Here is a 22,735-nt window from a genome sequence, read left to right as displayed (position 1 = left end):
GGATCTGCCGCAGGCAATGCGGGAGGTTAACATCACATTCAAAGGCAGAGTAAAATTTTTCTCATTTTATATTGGAAATCTTGAAGTCTTCCTCAGTCATAGATATTGTCTTATATATTGCAGAACACATGCTGTTTTCATATGAAATTAACTGCAGTTGGACTGAATAGAAGGAGTGGGAGAGTTCGCCATAAGAGAACTGCATTTTTCCAGCGGGGTACCAAAACAAGCGTAGCAGAACAACACATCACTCAAACGCAAAATCCCTGGCACCAAGGAGTCATGAGGTCAGCTAATCCAAGGCAATCAATGAATCCAAGGAGATCAACTAAATGTAATCGGATAAGAATTACGGAACTACTAACATAGTTCTAGGAGAATTAAACAGAAAGGGCTAATAGTAAAGGTCCGTGGTTGGGTCGTATCAAATTCAAATTTTAATTAAGGTCGTTCAGTTAAGAAACAATGCAATATTATGTGTAATAGGAGGAATGTGGCTCTTTCAGCTTTCGGGCTTTCTTACAACACTACTATGGTAAGCGTGACCTTGTGGACACACCGTCTTCATATGCTTTGTCCTCCCTATTGCGCTGCTCGAAGTGCCCAACACTGGACAGATGTACCATAAATCATTATCAAAAATTATATATTAAGTTAAATTGTACTATAATTATGTTTCCCGAATATAAAATCACATAATTTTTCCTTCAGGTCAATGTTATATATTAAAATATAAGCAAACACATAGTTGTCATTTTGTAAATTAGAATATTGCAAATACACATATTAATGCATGTGCCAACTTAACCGCATTAGAGAAGGGATTAACACGAAGCCATCATTAGAAAAAAATACCGAAGGCTAGGAAGCCGTCATCGGCCTAAGTCGGAAAAGTAAACGTGGCCTGGTTTTCGATCTTTGCCCACTACCTTCTAACTCCATAGTCAACTAGACAATAGGATGGTTAGACAACTTGTTACAAACATCTGTAGCGAATGATCATTATAAACTTCACTACTGTAAGAAAAAACCGTCAAGCCTTTGCATTCAGGTATGAAAGTTATTATTGAATTAATTTTTATATCGGACTGTATGTTGAGTCCTTACTTTCGAAGAACACTGCCAGAACAACTTAGTAAACAAAATGAAATCGTAATAAACTTTGTAGATTCAGTTTAGCAAATAACATAACCCAAGCGAACCTGCCGTTTCCCTATACCCGAACTAAGAAATAACGCAGTCGATAATAAGTAGCACTAGCACTAAAGGCTTTAGCATGCTGAATGCTAACGGGTGCTCAGTGAAGCTCCAAAATCAAAGCATAGTTTAAGAGTAGCAAGAGACAAACTATACAAAGAGTTGCTAGCGGCAGCTGGCCGGACAGCAAACCCACCCGCTCGCCAGCTGTGACCGATCGAGTTACGCTACGCGTCAACTGCAAGAACGATTGTACCCTAATGACTTGCCGTAGCGACGAGGTTGCAGGGATAAGTTTGACTTTTTCAAGGATTTTGCCCCCCCGCCGCCCCCGCCCCCCGGTACCCAAAATTTAGTCTGCTGCTTTCGAGATTGAGGTCAATGCGTACGGTGGATATACTTCAACCTCGACCTTTATTAGAGAGAGAGGCGGTATACCCCATATAACCCATATGACTTGATACTGGTTTGGAATTTGGACTTTTTTGTCTCTAGAGTTCAAAGAGTCTATGTTTGTAGGGATTTTACATTTTTTGAAACTATTTTCACCCAAATTTTAGAGATTAAGTTTGTTCGTAACTAGGACTAGATTCCAGCATCTATACTATAGCGTACTATTAGTAGGGATTTGTGTATAATGCTGTGTTAATAATATCAGCTATAAAAGGTTTTAGGGTATGTTTTTGCTTATTTTCACAATCTACTTTCGCATTTTAAATGCTCAAACCTGTTCATGAATCATGCACCAATCCCACTTGATTAAGTGGCAATAAAAGGCTATTGAGGGGCTTACTGACTGTACGTCTTTACAGAAATAGAAAAGCCTTTAGGTATTGGGTTTAACTTCGTGGGTAGAGCGGTAAACGGCAGTTTTCTGCTAGATAAATATGAGATGTATTCTAACGGATAGATTATTATAAATTTTTTGAGAAATCTGAAGCCAACTTTACGATGGAAATAGTTTTATTTTTAATACCGACTAATAATATAAAAATATTGATATAAAAACTTCTTTTATTAACACGGGTTATGTAGTACGTATCGTTGACGGGACCTGAAGCAGCGATTCCTTGTCTCTTTCAGTGAGAGGCTTGGCCACATAATAAGTCACCGCATCGAACAGTATGTATATATAGACCACACTGACATATTTTTTTAAAATTAAGCTGATTAGTAAATCTGGCTTTAAAGCGTCTATTAGATCGGTGAGACTGCCTGATGCATACGAATATTGGTCACAAACAACACAAATGCCTAAAACTAATTTCATATTATATAGTATTAGAGAGGTACAGTAAAAAATATTACGTTGATTTTATGGAAATGAAAAACAGTTTTGACACCACTCTGAATACTCTTCAGCTTTCGGATATTATCGAGACATTAACAATAGAGTAGAGCGGATAGGTGGTACCGTTATTACAAGAGACGGTCGGGATACACTGGCAGTGCCATGACGTTCGCGTATGTCAATTCTGACCGTCATTTCGAATCCATTCGCACCTATAGAAATAGTCAGAAATTAAATGGCGAAAAATATCTAATATACGTTTATAGTAGTAAGATTATACATAATTCACAAAGATGCATCCGTTATGATCGCACTCATAAAAACGCTTGACCTGTAACAAATATCCGCTAGGTTTCCTTATCGAGATGCACGCTTTTTGTCCCGGTATATCAAAGGATTTAAAACGCAGATTATAAAACTGATCCCATATAGGTTCCAGTACCGCCAAGAAACGTTCACGCTTGTAGATTATGAACCTGCCTGTGGAAACGAATAAAATTACTGGATTCGTGGAATAAGATTACTTGAGAGCATTTCGAAAAGCCTAAAATATAAACACGCCGAGCGGCTGGATAAAGGAAGTTTCTCGTGCTGGAAGTTCCAAGATGTTTACCTTTAGAATGTAATGCGGTGTTGTATTGTATTGTTGTCTTTGACCACTTGGCGTATTTGAAGGTTATAGATTGAGCGATACTCTTCATGTGGCTCTCGGACAATCGCCTAAACCCTATAAAGATAAAGACTTCCACCTCCACCCGTCTTTAGAAAAGGACTTCGCATAAACGGCTGTTTTGCGCTTCAAATAGATTTTCACGCTATAAACGCAAGCTGTTTCTCGAGAGATCGCACAAAGCTTTCACAAGTTGAGGCCTTGTCATTCCTGATGTCCTTCTATGTGCGGTGATCATTAACGTGTAGTTCGCACATTCTCAACCTTAAAAATGTAAGCATCGCGTTGTTAGAGAGGCCGTCACATACGGGATTAGTTATATTGGACTTGGATTGCGTGTAACAGTTCAGGGTAAAATCGGTATCCTTCGAATGAGTCTGCAAACGAAAAGGCTGCTTTAACGAGCGTTTTTTTGAATTGTTTCTAAGCAAAACGGTATAAAATAAGCATATAAACTAAAAGTTCTAAAGCTAAGATACCCTCCATGTTCCGAGCAACATGTCCGAGTCAGCCGTTAACAAGGTTAGATGACGGTAATTCGTTACTTTGTTCAATATAGCGTTGAAAGCTTTGAGAAATTGATCTACGTTACTAGTGCCTTAGTTCCATAGCGCATTATCACTCAAGAAAAAGCTCGTACTGTATTTTGCTATGATCAATAAAATAATAAATTTTTTACATCATAGCTAATGAACAGTTTAATTACAACGATGCTGTTTGTGCTTGCATGAAGATAACGCCTGAACCACCACCGCTGTTACTGCTACCGTTACGACGGCGTTATCATGATACTAATGCCACAGTAGTGCGTTTTCTAATTAATATCCGTAGAAAAACGAATCTCTACTACTATCAGATCTTTCATGAAGTTCATTTTACGTATTTCGATTACTTTTGAAACCGGTCAGATCTGCATGCAGCAGCAGCCCCAGCCCAAGCCCCAGCCCCAGCCGATTGTACTAAATCGATTTAGGAATAAATGCTAAATACTGAATTGGTTTATTTATTTTTGAATATATATACTTTACCTATTTGTATTGCGAAAACAAAGAAAACAGCTATATTGAAAAAACCACCGTTGCACTTAATTAAAAGTTCTTCATTTTTTTTTTTTAATTACAGGATAGTGCAGGTTTCATCCCAACTTACTCGAATAAAATTAGCAAATTCTGTCCGTCTCTCTTTTAACCGGCCTTCGATTCAACACGACCATCCTGAGCTGCACTTCAATTCCCAGGAGCACTAAGTATTCATTTGTGCGCTCACGTATCCAACATTGGCACACCTGCAGGAGAGCTGCGCGACATAACAAATGTAGCTGGATACGTTAAATAATTATTTGATTTGCCTTTTGAGGTTACCGTCATGAAGCCGGAACGTTTCGTGTGTTCCAAGCAGTAATGATCATTTTAGCTTATATTTCGACAAAAACAATATCGTTTCTGTTTGCAGAGAGGAGTTAGGCCAATAGCTTGATTTGAAGAATATGCACCTCACTTAACAGAAACGAGAATTCGCCGATCATTGGGCATCATCACCTAGGCGTTGTCATTAGGAAGCTCGATACCAATATTGTTAAAAAATTTGTCATTGCTAATGGTTGACTATTGTTTGTCATTACTTGGAGGAGTAGAAGACATTTGTTTTTAACGATTATAAATATAGCATATAAATTTTATGGTATATACTAAGCTAGGTAGATAAGCTTGCTAGTGATGCTATCGAGCAACACTGATCGTCCGAGCAAGAAATATTGACTACTTACCTCTGTCAATGAGCAAGTAACAAGCAAAAATTAGACAGACGCTGAAGATTTAGGAAAACTGGCCTTCACTGACTCTGCGTTAAAACCTCCGACAAAGCCCATTGTAGCGTATAAAGCATTCGAGTAATCGCGGTTCCTATCTGTGTAGCATCGAGCCAAACAGTTGGCCATTGATTAACGTGCTATTTCCACAAAGGTGATTGGTCAGACCAACTGAACTATTTCTATAGGCAAATGTTTACGTCGTAGTTAAGTTGCATCCTGACCGTATTCGCACGATGACAAATCGAAGCCATTTCTGCCGATAGTATATAAACCATGTTAAAAAAAAAACCATCAATAACGCTATTGATATTCTGCAGTTATGAGCATATATACTCATTCGTTTTTTTTTTTAGAACACCCTGTATTTACTACACTGGTAAAAGTGACTTCTTGTGCGTTTGTTTGTCTAAGCTAAATCGACCAGAGCGCTTGGATAACGCTGATTTTCTTTCTGCGATGTGTCGTGTTAGGCGTAACGGCGTCCGTAATGCCAATTTTGTTTGATAGAGGCAAGGGCTTATGCATTTACGTGCGACCGAAATACTAGAGGCTAAATCTCTTTATAGTCCATTAAAGGGGTCCCTTAAGCGTCCGCCCGCGCCTATTTTGCTATTAAGCACATTTTATTTGCCTCATAAAGGTAAAAGGCACACTGTACTTATTAAATAGGTGATTTCGAAGGACGGCTGGTTATCAAGCGGCAATTTTGGTGAACGCGGAGCTAGTTCTAAAATATAGTTCGTAGCAGAATTTTTCACGCGATACACAGTGACCGCATTGCTTCATTCAGCATAATTTTCACAGAAAGTTTCAAACAACACAAATAATGTGAAGTTGTTCAGACAACGCAAGTCTCTCGCAGCACACTTCGGGCATGGTTTTCAGTGCGATGGGGTTTACGTAAGCGTCTGCTATTTTCGCTGTAGACGACTAGTCAAACGGTGTTAGTTTTCGAAACACTGCTGTCTCTAATGAAAAAAAGTCGAGAGAAGATTACTTCTGCATTGATTAAGATCTAGCGCAGTACTGTTGCCAGTAAGACTTGTTAGTATGAAGTTAGCCAGCGGTATCCTATGACAGTTTGTTCTTCGCTGACATTAGCCCTACAAGACAGCAAAGAGCACGCAACAAGGAATTATTGTTGAATTGAAAAAATTATTGTTTGGAACACATGACTTTGTTCTCTTGTTAGAAGATTTTCAAGGAAATGCAGTTAAAATCAAAACTACGGCAATTTTGACATGAGGGGACGCACATGGTACGGGCTACCGAAAATGCCTGGAAAGAATCAATCGTATAGCCGCCAGCACCGTTCCAACTATCACAATCGTCACTACTGCTGGAATCCTAACTGTTCTTTGGGCTTGGGCATGCTCGTTTCTGTCGATCAAATTTAAGCTGCGGAGGCCGCTTATAACATAGTCCGTTTTTGCGTGCTAGTCGCCAGTGCTACTCCAACAAAATTCACGGATGAGCAGAGTCAAATCAAGCTGCCCATATAATGTCATATGGAAGGTCTTTTCCTTTCTTCCATCCTCTCCGTTCGTTGCGTTCCGCTTGAGGCCACGGGCAGATCGTGGCTGAGTCACAATTAGATCGCGGAAACCAATTTTAAATTCAAAGAAGAACAGCGGGGCAATGCTAGAAAGCAAAATAAAACCTGACAAGGAGCGAACGGCTAACCAGTGGATGGCGCCAGTGACGGTATTAACAGCAAAAGGAGGAGCAGCAGCAGTGAAAGTGTGGCGACGCAGCCACTGGCAGCGGAATCAGGGGGAATTTAAGAGGTTTTTCTGGTAAGACTTTCTGCAAGGCTTCTTCTATATGGGTACTCTTCTTATAAGGAAAACCAGATGCTGTCGCCCCTCGAGCAGAGTTGCTTCGGCAGCCAGAGATTCAGTTAAAGTGGGGAAGCCAGGAATATTTCAAGGCTATGTGCGTCAGGGAAAACCGCTCAAGCCGCGACGGCTACGGTAGCAATATTCGAATTTGGAAAGACTGGCAGTTGCGACGCTCAGCGGCTGTCGACGACTCCAGCAGAGAATAAAAGAGGTCGAGGCGTTCTCAGCGGGATATTTGTATTCTTAAGCCTAAATGCACTTGAATACAAAGCCCTGCCCGTAACATGGATACGATGTGTTGAACGAACCAGCGGCCGCTAGCAAACGGACGTATGAGCACGAACAGATTGCTGTGGGCAATCCGATCTTCGTATCACTTCGACAGGCTGAGCGAACAAGAAGCGTGCCGGCGTAGACGTAGCATAGGATGGGCGAAATGGCTGATTTTCAATACATTATTTTGGCATTATTACAGGCAAAATCAAAAGCTAGCGTAACAGAACCACCACTAGCAAAGGCTATCTACTAAGCGCTCATATAAAATGAAAGACAAGCCACTTATCCATCCATTTGTGAGGGTTCCTTCAGTAGCTCTCCGTCCGGGCCGTACTATATGCAGATTCTAAGAAAATCACTGCGCTTTTTATTGTCGAAATAACTCGGAGCATTGGAGCGGCTCTTCGAAACAGCGCGAAGTTCACTGTGTTAAAAACTTGAAACCCTTAGATTTATGGTCGCCCTATACGCGGTCGTTTGAGGCCCGGCCGTCCTTCATTCAAATTAATAGATATAAGCGTGTATGCAAAACAAATTTCAGATCAATCTACTTTATTTGACTTCTAGGTAAATTAGTTTTGTCTTAGCGAATAACTAGATGCTGTTAGTTGAATACAGAATTTCTATTCTACTAGACATAAATTAGATTTGGATTATTGACAACCCGGGTCTCCATGTCCTGACGCCATAACAAGCCCCACAAAAATAACTTTAGCTGGTAAAAGGAAATTTGACCTAATTTAAGTTATTTGTGGTTCTGCCATAATATTACAATCATTCATGCACGTATTCTCACCACTAGATGATGCCCGCATAGACGTCGTGTTATAATATCGGTCCCCGTAATAACTTAATAGGTTATGTGTTTGCCTCGAGATATCGTTCGGGGAAATAGCGGACAAACAAGGGATACTTGCACGGTTAATCGTCGTGCGACGCACAGATATTTCTTAGATATGCGCACAGGCATTTTTTAAAATACGGACGTTCAGCCGGAGCAATTTTCATAAGCTTCTCATCATCTCATATATCTTTACTCATGTTTGATTGAAAATCAGCCATTTTTGGACCTATTAGCATGTTAGTTTTCGAGGACTTTACGAAGGGTTTTACAAAGAGCTTCAATTACGACCCGTTTTAAAAAAATGTCTGACAAAAATACTAAGCTTATCTGAGAGCGAGGACATTAACATCGTCCGGTCCATTGAAGGCGCTATGGCTGATCATGTTGCTAAGCGGTGCTAGCGAAGAACGAAACGAGGCTCAACAGTCGCATCTGAAGAAAACAAGTTGTTAACAATATTGAAAAAGTCTCTTTTTATTGTAAAAAATCCCCTAATACGAATAGCTAGCTCAGTCTTGTCCATGCAGATGCGCTATATATGGTGTTTAGGTTCTTCCATTTCCGACGCCCGACTTGCAAAAGGGATATGTTAAGCAAATGTATTCATTACTAATTAGCTGATAATGAACTGAAGCTGTGCATTTATTATATTATTACGGTCGAGTTTTGAGAGGCTCTATTTAGATTCGTCATTGTTACTTAGAAGATGGGTACATTTCGATATTGTCGTTTTGTGCTCATTACAGGTGTTGACAGACCAAAGAGGCCCTGAAGCTGGATGTGTGCCCTTTTCGACTAGGCATCCCACTTGAACACCTATTTGACTACCTCCATCGTGGCCTTATCAAACTAGTGGTTCGTGAGTACCACGTCTACAAATCGTTTAAACTCAATTTTCGAATAACAGGATAGAAAGCTCTGTTTCAAGAAGCGTTTCTCGCCAAACATCTCGCAGGGCCCGATATGGTTGCATCGTATAACTATTTAAATTCACTTCTGAACAAATCAGAACAGTCTCTTCGACACGAAGTCGGTAGGAACATACGTGCACCGTTCTAGCATCGTTCATGCCTCGCAAGGCTACTAGCTACCAGGAATTATCGGTTAACAGCCTTTAAACTTGCTGTTTTCTTATATCTGTCCCACCGCAGAAGCGAGGTAAACAGATAAGTTCACAGAGCGGTAGCAATAGACGCGCGCTCTCAATTCAGTGTGATGTTATTTTATTTGTCCCTTTTGCACTTGCGAACGATTCTAGCTTCGCGACACACAAACTCAGTATCTGAATTGGGAATAGGGTGAATAGATTTCTGGTTCATTGGCCGAAGTCATCGGCATTTACCCATCGTGTACTCTATAACGCTCAGCGTCTGCTCTGTGGTGACGACAGACGGATTGTTTATATACCGATTGCAAAGACATTGAAGGTTGAGACATCAAAAATACATAACAAGTATTTTCTGTTAATTAACCGAAGGGCATTGGTCGTTGTCGATTTCACGTCTTCTGGCCTAGCGCCTCGGGTAGGATACAACTGTGAGACCCAAGAAGAACCCACAAAGCAGGAAAAAATGTATTTCGTGTTCTGCCGTGGCCGAGGCCATTAAGGCGTGAGAGAAGGATATAGAAAAAAAACCTAGCAATCCCTGTTTGTTGCGCATTGAAAAGAGATAAGAGTTTATCGTATGATCATGAGCTTTGTTAACCAAATTGAGACAGATATTTACATTACAGGCCATACAATGGTTACCATCTTATAAACTGTCGCTGGATGATAGAAACTAACTGTTAATGTTCAATTTGACGAAAAGGTAGTGCTGGCAACTTCGAGGCAATACAGAATTATATAATGCGGTGGAGAATATTTGATTTATGGGATCGCAACTACTTCAGACAGAATCACTCGTTTCGAGCAACATTCTGTCAGTCGAAGGAGGCCGTCGGGGGTCAGCGTTGGGCAAATGAGGTCGGCGTTTCGACTAAGGCAATTTTTAGCATAATAACAACCTGCTGGCTACAGTGGCTTACTACTATTATTAACGAACTTGTCACAAAGCAACTAATTGACATCGAAGTAGAGAAATCGACGTACCCATAAAAAACATGGCACCAAATCAATAAATGTCACGAAATACCTAGATCTAACGTCTTTGTGCATTAACAACAGTACAGTGGTGTGGCTGTCCATGTCTTTGAGTTGTCGGGGTTAACCTGGCAAGTGGTGCCTAAAACATGAGCCCCGTGCTACTAGCAAACTAGAACTACTCTGCGGGGATTACAATTTTGAGAGCTTACTGCGTCATGTAAGGACATATGAGTTGCCGATGCTGCTTCGGGCTCAATGGTTTTAAAAATAGCACAATGCCGACGAGGGCTATATACCCGTAACAATTATGAACAGTAGGGTAAAAATAATTTCGTGTTGTGGGCAACAGATGTTCCATGGTAGGACATATTGCATGAACTAGTTTTCATCGAATGCTACTCACGCTAAATTTAATTTTGTACCTTCGCTTTACGAATCATTGGAGTGCCCAGCTATATTATGCTCCCCAACAGAAACACTTATTTAACTAGTTATCTCTGAACATGCGTAAATCATAATAGAGCCACATTCAATCATACCAGAAGGTCCTTAATAACGGTCGATGTACATGGAGGTGTCGATGCTACGTGTAAATAAATGACTCCCTTTTCTGCGACACCATAAAAATGATAGCTTATATATATATATATATATATATATATATATATATATATATATATATATTTATTATTCTATTAATGGAGAGCCTTCAAAATAGCCCGATTGATTAACTGGTATCATTTGGCCTACCGTCGCATTACTTCTATTGTATTATTTATGTTGATGTCTGTAGTGTGCAAATAGATTGAACCCTCACTACAACAAGTAACTAAGTGCTATGTCAGTTATATTTTTTGTAGCACAAGCACATCTAGCAAAAAAGTAAGAACGTAAATCCTTCTATGGTGGCCAATGGCCCCTCTAGGTCCTATACGAACTTGATTACAAATGACCACTTGTCACTCATTGGACATTTTGTCTCCTAACAGGTTCCATTAATTATTGAAGATATATAGTAATGCAAATAATTACTGCTTTCCATCCGTGAATTAGATTTTGAAGTACCCAACCGAATGGAAGCCTTCCGACTTTTCTCTTTCTTCATCGTGTAAATTCTCCTTTCATTCAATTCAAAAAGGAAAAAATCATTTAGTTATTTTGTAAAAATTTGAATTTTCATTAAAATCACAACAGGCTGCTGACATTGTATGTAAAACTTAACGTCTTCTAAGATAACTCTCTATCGATTTCGTTTTTTCACGTACACAGAGTACAGTCTAAATATGTATTTATTAATATATCGAAAATATACCATTAGATTTTGGCCAGTGTCTTCGAAGACGATTCGTTACTTAGCTTAAAACAGTAGACACACAGGTATTTTGGTGGCTGACATCAGTATGTGCTCCGCAAATCGTAGTAAATGGCCGTATCACCCAACAGAAAGCCAAACACAATACGTTGAGCAACAAGCTAGCAAGTTTTGATAATAGTGATTTTCTAGCACTTCTAAAAAATCCAATAGATTCTTGTATATTATAGCAATCTATATGATTGCGTTTGGAATACAAACGACTTATGCGATTGTACATGGCTAGGTTCTCCTTAAGAGGAAAGGTATCGTAAAACAACAAATACTTCATGAAAACTAGTCATATGCTAAGGCGTCAAAAAACCCCATTAGGCTCCAATGTTAACGATTCGTTTTTCAGCTTACCATGGAGTCGCACAATGTCATTCTCTTGGGAAAAAAAGAAAGCAAAAAAATTGATATATTTTCATCTTCTTTACTTACATGGGTTTTAGAGCTGTTCAAGACTTAAGAACATGCATTGGATGCTACGACCAATTTCGTCGTGAAGATATAAAATAAACATAACGAGCTAAAGGGTAACGCTGAAAGGTTAACTAACTAATGGTTACAAGGTAAGTGATAAAAAGATAACTGCTGCAGGAAACGTACAGGAGCTTTAACGACTCTCTAATAAAAAAAAAACGATAACTTGGATCTAGCGTTCTGCTATAACCACAGACAAAGGAGAAATAATAAGTTTCAGTGAATATTATTTTATCACTGGTGAAATTAAGTGCCTAACGTACCTTTAATTCGATGGCTACAGTCCATGGTTTACCATGGAAAAATGGTTTACCATTGTAACATTAAATGACGAATCAGCATTGGTAGTAACGATACTATGTTCTATCGGGATTCGGACTCTAGCTGCCAAAAATGCTTTCGATTTCTTCCATGGTCAGAAAATTCCAGCTGTTTTTAGTGAGTTCCATCGACGCCAAAGAGTCGGAAAAACATCATCAAGAAGCCTGCGTGAAAATTTGCGTCTTGGGGAATCTGAGCTTTCTTTCAGAGACGCAGATTTGTTCTTTCCCTTCACCAATGAATGTTCGAAACTATAAAGTATAGGCTGATACTTTTTAGTTAGAAAATTACTGCTGATTTCAACCGATCGGAAAATTACGACGTCCAGGTCCTTTTTTGATATGGAAATAAAGTTTCCACATCTGGGCCTACTCTAAATTCTTATCGAGGACCATAGAAAAGGTCATCGCGCAGAAACCTTGGTGAGCTTCACTTGAATCTAGTCTTACTTGTAATAAGACGCTAACGTAGTAATCTAGTAGAGTCACAATGGATCGTAATAAGCAGCTTAAATGCCCTCTAAAGGTACAGAAAAAAACGGTCCACAACTTTTGGGCTAGCAGGTAAGACAAATATTACATGCTTACTTTTCGAAAAGTTTATAATAGCTACCGAAATCACTTAACTGGGTGTGATGTGGAGGACATGATAGCTTGAGAGATATCTGTATATAAGTATACCGAGATTATTATATCGAGATATAAGTAACAGGGTTTTTTTATGAACATATGTTTACTTATCACGACTGTTCGAGAGAGTAAACCAGGAACAACTATGTGGGTATAAATGCCCCTGCATATAGGTAAGACCGTAACTTAGAAGCCTATCTTCGAAACGACACCGTGAGATGGATTCGAGATTAAACTATTCTGTGCCTTGCTGATCAGAGGTCCCACAGGAATAACACCTTGTCAAACGCCGTTATAAAAGACCACTCATACTTAAATTCCTGCATTGGTGTGAGCTATGGCCACCAATTTAGCTGAAGTCTTTAAAGCATGAAGAGAGGCAATTAAGGTCTTTGAAATTAGTATCACCAACGTGCAACGTTTCCCTCAATAGAACTACCTTTAAGCCTGTGTGGCATCTCCTTAGTCGGCGCAAATAACCAGACATTAAAACGGTTGTGCAGGTCATAGACAATTTGGGACTCTGTATTTCCTAAAATTTTTCTGTATAACCTAAATACTATAACTAAATATTTTACTGATGATAATGGTTGAGCTAAACTAAAAATAGTGAAAATTATGCTTAAGAATTGCTCAGTCTTGTATTAGAGCATATAAGTAAATTTCTGCTGCATGCCTCGACCGACTGATTGGTCTTCTATCATTACAAGTACTCGGCGATAACGTATCTGCAACTGCATACGTAATTATAGCCAAAAACAAAAGAAGCGGCCATTGCAAGTGTTTCTGAATGAATGCACGGAATGGAGTCAATCTAAGATCCTCGATAACGGAGCAGAGGACATACGGATCGCTTTAAGAACAAAACCCCTTACAATAACAGTGCTAATGTCAATTTAATCGGTGGAATCAGACTGGATCAAATGAGTGCCCTTTGTACAATTATTCAGGGTGAATGTTGATCGGGCCATGTATTTGCCACGAATTTACCGAGAAAAGGGCTTCAGGGCGAATGAGCCATCGGCATTGATGAACTTACTACGTCTCATGACTAGCATCCTATGAACACTAATCTACAAACTGGTCTGCCTTGTAAAACGTCTACCGAAAAGACAGACTGGGTTTAAGACAAAAGAAGACGCTGATTGTAGAACAATTGCATAAGGGGCTTGTAAACATATTCAATGATGAGAAAGTCATCCCGCAAAAATAATCCTTTTCTATAGACAGATATATGCATGTACGTGACGTCAATTTCAGTAGGCAGCAAAAGCAGTATTGCGACCAAAACAGAAGAATTTATATAATTTAAATAAATTTAAATACTTTGCTAACATATTAGTTAAAGTGGTCTGTAGAAGGCATATGACTAACCGTTTTTTATATTTAGTAAACCTAAAACCCTGTACAGCCCTGTTGGATTTGTACTGAGATGTCATAACCTTTACGAACGTATAAATGCTAATGAATATTAAGGCAACATAGCGGTTGCGCAATGCCATAGATATTTAATGCGCTAAAAATAGGAACCTAAAGCATTTTTCGTCCAAAAAAAATGTTTAATTTTGCACGAAAAGGTAGATATATTGTCAGCAATTCTTATCCCTCCATCATGGTCATCAGTGTAACTAAGAAGTGTTACATCATCGACTAATATTTGTATATGTGCCCATTTGACCGCATCTGGTTGGCATATAGAAGCAAAGCTTTGTTAACAAAATCGGCGTCTGGGACCAGAAAATAAGACGATGCTGCTAACATGAGGTAACCAACAGTATCGCTAATTGGACGATAGCTAGTCGTTGCCCCCGTAGGGCGATGCACAGCAACGAAGATTGCAAATCCAGACCGAAATGTTCGCATCGACAACAAACTTATCTTGACGATTTTACCTTTTCTCTTCTTATTCGACCATTCTTTACCTTGCACCTACGTCTAGGTTTCACCTTTTTCCGGGAGCACCTATTGTCCTACTAGCGTGTATCCACCAACACTCGATCAACGTAACGGCCAAGCAACTGTTTAACAAACCGGTATGATACAGACCTCTCCTCGAACGTTTACCTACTCAGCCGACCGTTTTCAGTGTCAGAATATTAGCAGATAATATCGCCCGTTCTGCTTCGGCTACTTTCGAGATAACACGATGGGAGAAATTTACGGTATATGTGTCAATCTACAGGTCGCACGTTTTTCGCATGCATTACGGCCAGAGCTTCTGATAAGCAACTTCGGTTAGGGCAAAACGCTTGACGGAACAAGCACACCTCAGTCGCCCCTTGCTAAACGCGTCCATATCCGATGGCAAATAGGTAGAGCTTCGACAAGTTAGATCCCCTCAGTGGATGGAATTGTTCCAATACGTAAAGGACGAGGGACGTAAAAAGCATATGGATTAAGGGAGCCGGAATCATCAGCTTGTTTATAACCTGTCCTTTTAGTTTGCGAAACTATTACTATAGGCGATTAACGCTTCCAGCACCGCCTGACCAGATGACCCAAGTACGTGGTATTTTACATTTCGCAAAAAACGAACATCTACACGAAGTTGTTTGCTGAATGCGCCGAAACCGTACTTATGTATATAAACCTATGTTCAATTATGACCTGCAATAGTAGTTAACACAAAAATCATGATATCTAAGCATTTTGCGACTCTGATAGCAGACAACTAAGGATTAAGTATCATCATAAGCATGTATGGTATATATATATATATATATATATAAGATATGATATATTGTCTTGAGAAAATTGGAATAGGAACTAAAATATTAACTGGACAAAAGTAGCTGTTTTGTGGTTGAAAAGGGTCCGAAACGCAAGAATGTGATACGATTATTGCCGTACCTGTCATGTCCCATGTGTATCAAACTACTTATTGAGACGGCTTTCCCCCTAAGACCGTGGTCAACTTCATCCGCAACCAATAGAAGAAACGCATTAAAAAAAACACTTATTTTCTTCATGTAGCAATAAAAAAAATTACCATCTAACCATTTTCTTGTCATTTTAATCTAATTTATCATAATGTTTGTCCTAATATTATAAAATTTAAGCAGTTAAAATTAAAGTCAAAAACGCGACTGCCTAAGACAGAAAAAAAGGACTAGTTTCGTGTAACATAAGTTATTTGCAAGTACCGATGGAAAATGCAGCATTGAACAATGCACAAACCTCTAAACAGTTTGTCACTTAGAGAAAGAACCAATGACTTTTTTGCACACAGCTACTGGAACTGCCCTGCGTCTAAATAAGAAGGTTTTCTGCTTGACTTCGCTCCCTTTTTGTTCTGTTCTTTGCAAAGCATATCGTACACTATATAGTCCGTTGAATAGTATTCATCTGGTCGTGTGACCCCTAAGCAAAAACTGGAACCTGAATATGCAGTGTTCACTGTCGTCTCATCGAAATAACGTATACAACACCGACGATAAGGCTCATACCCTAAATCAACGACATCGGTGATTTTCTGTAATCAGGCCGTTAACAAATGGACCACGATGTCTTTTCCTGAGGGAACATCTTCGCCATCTCTATATAGTTGCGTTTTTGGCATGGGCGTTTGCCTTTGGGCCCGCTCTTTTAACGCTCTGTTCACTCGTTAGCGTTCTTGCTTTCGTTCGTCATTGCGTCGTTGCGGTTGCTGTCGCTTTCTCTATTGAGTGGATTTGCCAATTTGATGACGAACTGCTTCTCTGCTTTCTTTGAGTATTCTTTTGCTTAATGGCCTGCACTTCTACCCTTTGTACTGTTCTATTAGCTTTAAGTCCTTCGCTTCGGTGGTCATAGGATTCGCGTTGAACCCAGACACCGAAAATGGAAGCGACTGCTGACTGCCGTAGTTGTTAGTTATCCAAACTCAATCGTCTAGCAGTCCCTCTTTCGTTGTAACTCGGGTTCAATTTTAACAACGATAGAAGGTTCAGCGGAGCACACCGTAAGACGATTTACAATGAAACCGGAAACAGTGGTCAAGACGCCTAGATATCTCGAACAACTACTGGATACATGAACAACTCAAAGAAAATGGGCCGAATTGTTCCGGTGCTGGTAATCGTTTCTCTTTTATTGCGTCTGGCACAAAAAGTCAAGGACACTCAAAATGGACAGCCTGGAAACTACTGCCAGTGACTCTCTGTCGAAGGTGTATCCCAATCATTGCCTATTTAAACTGTAGTATTGCTAAGTTACTTTTCGGAACGAGCCGGTGACAGATTAAAGAAAATCTATATTGGCGATATGGCAAAGACGAAATTATTCTTTGTAATGAGAAGCCCTTTTTGGGGGCCTATCGAGTTCCTGATTTATAAACAGATGAGTAATGTTGCTGAAATCTTAGCCCTTAGCAGCAGAGATTATTTGAGTGAATTTTCTTTGCATCTTCAAAATTGAAATCTAAACAGATATCAATTGTTCGATGATGGAAAAGCGCGCGGATTATAGCGGATAACGTGAGGAAACAACCAGTGCTGAGTTGAAGTCTGTACCGAAATGCTATTGAAGTTGATTTCTTCAGAAGTCGAAATAAAGAAACAGTGAATTGTTAGACGACCGCTATAGTTTGCTTCCATAAATGCCAATAATCGAGCAATTTCGGAACAATGTTATGAAAATCCGAAAAAAAAAATATTATGAAAATTATAGTTATTATACGTGTTTTTTTTTTACCCGATATCAAAAGAACACTCGTATTCCTTTGCATTTGTTACTCTAATAGATAAATATGGTTAATTGTTATCTTCATAACTATCATTTTAGGTAACATGTCAATGAAGTAGGACCCTATCGGCGGCAATGTGGTTTTGTACATCGCTTTCATTTGGCTGATATTTTACGCTGATGGTTTAACAGTCATATTATACATCGGATTGAATTTGAATTGTGGAAGCGTCAGAATTGGTCCTATTTGCAGCTTATTTGCTGTTGGAAACTGGGCTCCGAAGAGTTTCGCAGAGCTTCAGAGCTATAGCACTGTATACAAGGTATGGAACCTGCTGTCTTTAAAAAGAGAGAGCAGCAAAATTTTAAAAAAACATACCGCCGTATAGGACAAAAGCGCACTCTGTGGCATGTTTTGGGCTGTTGATAACGCAGAACGGCGGACTGAGGCTAGGCAGAAAGTGAAAGCATACTTACTAGGTTCGTCACCGACGAAGTAAATTTCGAACGTGACAGCACCATGGTTAACGCTGTTGATGACGGCTGAAGAAAGCCGGAAAGAGGTTTCCGATACCTTTCGATATCTTGAGAAAAATTAGGTTGAGACGTATCCTGCATTTTTTAGCTTCAGAAAACAATTTGTCTGAGGTGAAAAGGTCCTTCTGCTAAACAGTGCTCTCCAAGTATCACTCTGCGTGATTTTATTACTCGATATATTCTCAAATAACCACCTTCTTAGATAAAAAGTACATAGCACAGCACTGGCAGCAACAGCGTCCTATAAGAAAAAGAAACGTACTACCAGCAGTCTTCGTCACTGTCTTCTGTGCCGCAATAATACTCACTTTTAGGGCTTAAGCTACTAAGTGAGCCTGCTGCTTTACCGTATTTTTGAAGGTCTATATTCAAGGATTTATAATTTAGAACAGCAGAAACTGAGCTCATCCAGTGTAACGCGTTGTACATCGCTACTTCTCCTGAAACACACAAAGCGGTATGGGTTTACTCATATGTCTGGCATTAATATCAAAATGAAATAAGTTTCAATAGCCTTTTTGAGATGCGCTAGAACAGTTCATGTACCACCAGGCACCCGGGTAGATTCGCGTAAGCGATGGTTATACAAGTTCCACTTGCTGGGATCAACTCAGTTTTCCCAATATGCGTTATATTGATGCCTATGGTTTGATATTTAGTTTCGCCGGAAACACGTCCCTTTATGTGGGCACACAATCTCTTGTTTAAAACAGACTATATCGAAATCGTAGGTAAATGCAATGTGCAGGCAGTTTTTTATTGAAGCCAATATTGTTTTTTTGTTTACCTATTTGCATTTTCCGACGACAGGTACCTTCAGGTCCGCAAAGCTGTCTCTGTAGGGTCCATGGGTAGGCAGCGAAAGGCTACTTACATCATCATCATTATTATTATTATTATCACACATTAGGCGAGTGTTTACCGCCAGTTGCTCAGTATCTGTAATACGTGGGAAATAAGTTCTTTTACGTTCTACTCCGACCAGACTCACACAATTGGCGAAGCCATAATATGCTTTCTTTATATTTTAAGTGCTTCCTGGAAGTATTATACGTTGTTTCAGTTTTTATAACTCGAATTTCTACTACTATGCCACAAAGTATACATAACGGTGCAGCCTTCTATACTGCACTGTGGTCTCTATTAACCAGACCGTTCACAGTATTAGTATGTCATTACCTTCTGGTTCCCAAAAAAAAAACATATATCTGAGGTTCCCAGTTACACGGTGTAAGCGTATTTACACAGAGGACTATGAAAAATTTTGTCGTGAAGTGATTTTACAAAGAAGTATTTTAAAACTGACACTCGTTCTTAAAATGTCCCTAACCCAAGCGGCCGCGAGTAAACTAGCGGTAATATAGGTTCGCGTGAATTTGGGCTAATGCCTTCTAGCATCGGCCTCACACAACTGGCACTAGGAAAGGAATCAGTCCTGCTTTCCCCCAGCGCGTAATAACTCTTCAACTTTATTTAAAATTAAGATTAGTACAGCTTTTCCAGGTGTACGGGCCCGATTTCGTCTGAACACACTTTACCTTCGCCCGCTGCTTCAATCTTGCCACTGTCGTACAGGGCCAAGAAATCACAGTAGACTTTGTCCAGATTTTTCCTTCAGACCTAAGTGTTTCTCCCGTTTGGAAATGTTTGCTGTGGCACATCGAAGGGTGCCCGCTAAGGTATACTCCGATAACAGCGTGTTGGCTTCATAAGATTTGGCTGATAGAAAGTGCATCCGAACGGATGCACACACATATTTCTTTGAAAATTAAGCTGAATTATAACAATGGCTAAATGCCGACATAACCTAAATCTATCGTAAAATCTAATCTAAAATTATAAAATTGATCACGATATGATCATAAATATCAGCTACAGTTATAAGAAGAAGTTATGCAAACAGCATATGTTAGAGAAAGGACCTGTCGATTTGCCGCGATAGTTAAAATCATCAATGGGTTGTGCCGTAAGAGAGGTTCGTTGTATAATCTACGTGAGCGCAGTAATCGATCCGGACTTAAAAGGAAACGTACGAGCTAATTTTATTGACCAATGCATACGCAATCATACAATGGAAACCTGTTTCCAGCAGTTCTTCGACTAGCATTTATATCTACGGATACACAAAAACAAACATACAATAACCATTATAGATTTATGTATAATGGTGCAATTACGCCCTAGAGCATAGGAGTAAATATTACTATATAGGAAATGTGACTGATGGTTTTCTGATAATGTTTAACAATTTAACAACTTTTTACTTTCCGTTGAGCCGCTTTTGATTTTAGCGCGAGGCTTAGATTAAGCACAAGGTAAATTTATATCGAAATGTATAACAAAGTTGAACATTTTTGAAAAGCCATTTTGCCGCTGTTAAAGTCAACGGCATGTTGATTGACTCTAGCAGATTCTGTAGCAGTCACTTTATCAACAGTGTGAGTGCGCAAACATCCTCCTGTATGACATTTATACCCAGTAAATCGGTAAAAACCGAGAAGAGGGTGTAGGCCGCTCAATATGTATTTTCCAATTGGACGTGTAGCTCGCATTAGAAATGCCCATCAAGTCTGTGCAATTAAATGTAGGAACTAAAAGCTACAGCTAAAACATTGTATAAATCGTTTTAGTAAATATAAGCAGCAACCGAAGATCATCGTTATCTGAAATTTCTATTGCTACAAAGAAGATGCCTGCTTCAGCGATCGGCGATTTAAAGGTATGGTTGAGCGAGCGGGTAAGCAATACTAAGTGGGCGAAAACGCACGCAGATAAATCAACGGGGCAGTTGGCACTGTCCGATACCTTCAGAAGCTACCGACAAGAACGGACTATTAATACTAGAACGAAGTGGTCAGCTTATAAATATCTCATTGTATGAACCTGACCGAGTCCTAGATGTCCAGGAAATTTAGCTTTTTCTTCTAAAAAATAAAACAAGTGTTTTACTTTGCAGTAAACTAGAGAACAATAAACTGTTTATATTAATAAGGAACTAGATATAAATTTTGCATTGAGCCCATTTGCATAAAACACCGAGTCCTAAAGGTCTTGGGGCAGCAAAAGCTGCTATGAGAGATTGAACTGCATTAAACGACACTGTGGTCCGTAATATTAGATCAATAACCGCTGCGTTGTTATTAACTCAGCGTATTGGGCCTGCACCGAACTGCAACAGCAATCGTGTGAAAGGCATATTTCTCAGAATCCACCCTATTGTTATTATTAGTCCGTCGCTTTGGATGTAGCGGACTTTTAAGGTTTGTCTTTGTAAAGCTTCTATAAATTTTCTTTCATATTACTCGATTTTCCGATATCCTGCGACATCGTTGATCTCCGAATCCTGAATCTAATTTTCCCTCCTTAGCACTTGCAGTAGCATTTTTCGACTGCCTATGCTCTCGGCTTGCATATCGTAGTTCAATAGCAACTGTTTCGCTTCAAAACGTTTTTTTCGCCAATTCTTGTTCCTTCTGTTGTCTCGCAATCTTTTCCATGAGCCCTGTAACCGTCCTCGGACGAAGGGAATCGGATCTGCGGTAAGCCGTTCTTTTACTCGCACTCTGGACAGCTAGCAGTAAGTGATACATGTGAAAGGTGTGGCATTGCAAAAATAAACTGTTGCCATTAAAGACCCAGTTTCGATTCGGCCAGGTAGCATATAACGCATTATATATCAGCTAGTTACAGCTGACGTTGGGTTTGTCATCGTACCTTCTGCCGCGCATTGCCGTCACTGTAACACTAGACCGCGTAGACTAAACAACAGGAGCAAAGGTCAAAAACAAAGAGGCGCTTCTATATTTAGAGGTGTTAAGTATTCTTTGGGCTTTTATCCTACTAGAGTTCTTTGAAGTCGCTAAGCTCAGCTGGACTGATAACAGCAGAGCAGCCTTGATGTTAATGTGTTGCAGGATAAGCGGAGACCTGAAAGTCGTACTGACAAGACGCCCTTCAACGTTTGTTCATTAACTTTGTTTTGTTTATTCACTTTATAAACGAATTCAACGCACAACCCATAGAACTATATCACGAAACAGTGCACTGCACTCGCACACCAACACAATCCAGCCTCGACTCTCTAGTGGGAATCCTCAACATCTTCCCCGGTGGTTTCGAGGTCCCTTTGAATCTAGAATTCGAGGTCTATCTACTTTTAGATTATACATAATAGATGAATTAGCATTAACGATGTGGAGCGTAAAACGGTGCTAACTTCATGCTATTAAAATGCTGAAGCGTCCGATGCCTAAAATCAGTAATAATTTAGGCATTTCACGTTTTAAATGCTTTCTGTGTATCCCTCGAACAAGTCACCAGTAGACCTTCAGACAAATATTAGCAGTGCATTATTTACTTCACTAGTTAACGTAACTTACGGTCCGGTTAGTTTTTACGATACAGGGACGACCTTAAAATGGCGCCGCCTTAATTTTAATATAAACAGTAGGTAGCGTTCTCACGCTGCTATAACTCTGGCTTACCTAGTGAACCATACCTAACGAACTTTAGAATCGATTTATGTCTTAGTGTATTATATAGCCGACAGCCTCGAACTTTTTGGACGTTACTGACTATTTATCAACGGAAGTCTCAATACGAAACATTACATAAGTTTAAATATTGAACTTAGATTCATATTTCGGTAATATTGACTCAAACGCGGCCAAGATTATAAAGTTAGCTTTGCAGAAATACAGCGACATCCCAGCGGCAAATGTGATTTGTAAATTA

The 22,735-nt window shown here is 39.5% G+C and overlaps 1 long non-coding RNA gene across 1 annotated transcript; it reads right to left on the bottom strand.

Moving 5' to 3' along the window:
- Window positions 1-2,212: 2,212 nt before the first annotated feature.
- Window positions 2,213-4,618, bottom strand: LOC147758473 (uncharacterized). Its single transcript, XR_015318760.1, has 3 exons — window positions 4,308-4,618; window positions 3,102-3,422; window positions 2,213-2,700 (listed from the first exon to the last, which is right to left on the bottom strand). It is a non-coding gene; the product is annotated as an uncharacterized LOC147758473 (long non-coding RNA).
- Between the last annotated feature and the right edge of the window lie 18,117 nt (window positions 4,619-22,735).

The sequence above is a fragment of the Varroa destructor genome, unplaced genomic scaffold, assembly GCF_002443255.2.
Source record: "Varroa destructor unplaced genomic scaffold, Vdes_3.0 BEIS01000001.1, whole genome shotgun sequence".
Classification (NCBI taxonomy): Eukaryota; Metazoa; Arthropoda; class Arachnida; order Mesostigmata; family Varroidae; genus Varroa; species Varroa destructor.
Note: the sequence above shows the minus strand (reverse complement) of the source record. Positions and strands in the feature narration are given on the sequence as shown.